The sequence below is a fragment of the Octodon degus genome, unplaced genomic scaffold (genome assembly GCF_000260255.1).
Source record: "Octodon degus isolate 3935 unplaced genomic scaffold, OctDeg1.0 scaffold00171, whole genome shotgun sequence".
In the NCBI taxonomy this organism is placed as follows: domain Eukaryota; kingdom Metazoa; phylum Chordata; class Mammalia; order Rodentia; family Octodontidae; genus Octodon; species Octodon degus.
The window spans coordinates 2,317,174-2,320,534 of NW_004524747.1; positions in this window are offsets into that span (position 1 = coordinate 2,317,174).

Consider the following 3,361-nt stretch of genomic DNA (forward strand, 5'->3'; position numbering starts at 1 on the left):
TCTTGGTCTTAACCATCCAGCAGAAAGGTATAAAAATGAGATATGAATAGTAAAGGCATATTAACATACTGAGTTGTAAAAGGCTCAAGTCAACAACTTCTGACATTGCCAGTCTTACGGAAAACCCACTACTATTATAGACTACTGGACTATATTGGAATATTTTGCTGAATTCATGCACCTACAATATTTAAATGACAATGACAATGGAATACCCTTCTCTGACAATACCAAACAAAAAAAGGGGATACAGGGCTGGGGAGATGGCTCAGTAGAATAAATGCTTGCCTGGCAAGCTCAAGGGCCTGAGTTCAATCCCCAGTCCCGCCAAAAAAAAAGGGGGGGATACAATTGAATGACCATTTTGTATCTGTATATTCAAAATACGATAGATATACAGTGACTTTCTCTTAATTCAGTGAATAGAAAGATTTGTTCTAATAGTATTTGTGGACAGAATATCATGTCTGCATCTTGTACTATGAATAACCATTTAGACAACCATATGCAATGTATTAATTATTGAAACTGTCCTACTAATCGGTTTTGAAACTGTCTCATTGCTATTTGTTTCTCAATAATATTATTTACAAAAACAAAAATCAACAAAACAAAGGATTAGGATGCAATATGTGTATGTACCAACTCCTCATCATAAATATATTAACCATTACATATATAAAGCATGCACTGAGAAATAAAAATCAAGGTCCTGAAAAAAAATCTAAAAAAGAACAACAAAAATAAATTATTAAATGAACTGCCTTGCTGTTTTGTCAGGAGCTTCTTATTATATTAAGTAATGTGCAGTTAACAGGAATATAAAATATAAATAAAATAAAGTATTCATTTCTTAACATATATTGTAGATTTAGAATAAACTTAAAAAATTCTTATCGGCTATGTACTTTCTTACAAAACCTAAGTAATAATATCAGAAATAAAACCCAAAATGAGCTACAATGCTAATCACAAACAAAAGACTACCAAAGAAATAGTTTTTGCTACAACTTGCACACCCGAGGCAGTCTTCACAAATGACAACTTCACGTTCCATGCATATGTCTCACTTACTCTGCTTAGCTTTCCTTTCCTGTGTGGCAGGCCATTCTTGTCACCTCCTGTCTTCCTATTTGGTCAAGAGCTTCCTACTATGTAGTACAATGTGCACTTAACAGGGAAATAAGCGGGGCCAGAGAGATGGCTCAGTGGAATAAGCGCTTCCCTAGCAGGAAAATAAAACATCAATAAAGTAAAATATCAAATGTGTAGTAAGTGCTTAGAATAGAAATCACATTTTCACATCAGCTATTTATTTGGTTACTAAATCTAAGAAATATCATCAGAAATAAAAAAATACATGAACTACAGTGAAAATATGAATAGATCTCTAAAATAAAGATAACCTTGGCTTCAATTGTCACATTCAAGGCAATCTTCACACATGAAAATTATATGTTCCATATACAGGTATCACTATAATGATACCACATAGGTTTTGTTTTCCTGTCTTTTCTTGTAGGGCATAGTTGATATCCTTTTTGTTTTCCTATTGCTGTAGTAGGTCTTATATACTGAATCTGCTGGCTCACCTGTCAGCTCACTAGTATGGTCCACAATTTTTTTACATAGTTCCTTGAAAGAAACATTTTATTTTTCCTATGCTGTAAAGGATCTCCTATGAGTTCCAGTCTCCATCCCCTAAGAAAATTTCTCTGTGGTACCTTACAAACCATCAAATTACTTTTGCTACACATGTTTATGATTAAGTAAAACACAACCATGGGCCATTGCTTCACGTTTCACCACACATTATATTTGTTGCATAACTCACAAATAACATCTATTATATCTTTGATTTTGTTGTAGAAAGTTTCTATCTCAGGCTTCTATTTTGTTACGATTTCCTTATCAATATTTCCATCATGGAGCAATGCTGACATGAGCACTCTTGGTTTGTCTTTGTTTGTCCTATAGGTGGCCAATGTATATCTTTCTGAAATTCTAACATTGTACTATGCAATTCTCTGTCCTGAAATTGCAACATTTCATTTGGAATTGCTGCTTTGTTCATGCATACAGTTCCTGAGCTGGTTAACCAGTGCTCAGTTAGCAAATGTATCATCAATTGAAAACTAATAAACAAATATCATATTCTTATTAGTTTGGGAGATGGAAGTAACAATCTGTCCATTTGGTTTATTCATATACAAATAACGACCTGATGGGTGAATTCCAGGATAAGTTTCTAAATTGAAAGAATAAAAGTAAATAATCTTGGGGCCAGGGAGATAGCTCAGTGGAATAAGTGTTTGCCTGGCAAGAGCAAGGTCCTGAGTTCAATCCCTGGTACCACCCCCCAAAAAAATGTTAATAATCTTCACATCTAGAAGGGTATTTTTATGCCACATTTTGATCCATACCTTTTCAGTAAGTCATTTTGGATTTCTGCTATTACCATTAGAAATCTCTGCTATGTAAAGCAGACCTATGGATACTTTCAGTTTGATATGAGTGAAGTCTTATAATAAATATATTCTTGGGCCAGGGAGATGGCTCAGTGGAATAAGCGCTTGCCGGGCAAGCTCAAGGGCCTGAGTTCAATCCCTGGTTCCACAAAAAATAAATAAATAAATAAATTCTTAATATGGATATCGCTACATACAAAACATTTTATTTGCATTTCAGCCTTTTTGTGTTTCACAACATCTTGCACCATTTTGTTTGCTATAATTTACAACATTGAATGGTGGTGCTACCATTCTGGGCAGTATCTTTCACCCTTGCCAAGACATTTGTTATATTTTCAGACCCAGTTCTAACATTGGGTCATCCAATTGGTTGCTTCACCCTTTCACAAGATGAAGCTGCCAAACATGTGAAACTGTCAAATGCATACTTATATTGCTGTTTTCTTCATTATCTGAATCAGAACGTTCGGTGTTCCTTGTGTCTGTTTCATTTGATTCTCACTACATTTCACTGTCACAGGAGCTTGGCCCACATGGCAAATATCAAAGTCAGCATCGCCATCACCACCATCACTGTCAGCATCATTGTCATTATCACCATCTATCCACACCACACTTCTGTTATGAAAACATGTGATTTTTTATATCATAATGGATCATCTTCATCATCCATGCATGAGAAATCTGATGATACATTTTTTAAAAAGTTAAGTTTATTGGTACATTTTAGACATATATAATGATTATATACTTCATAGGGAATTTCACCTTACATGATATATTTTGATTCCTCTTTTTTCCCAAAGGCTACTCCTCCCTTCAACCACTTTTCTCCTTCCTACAATCTTAAAACAAAATGAACTTAATCTTCTAGAAGACAAAACAGGTGA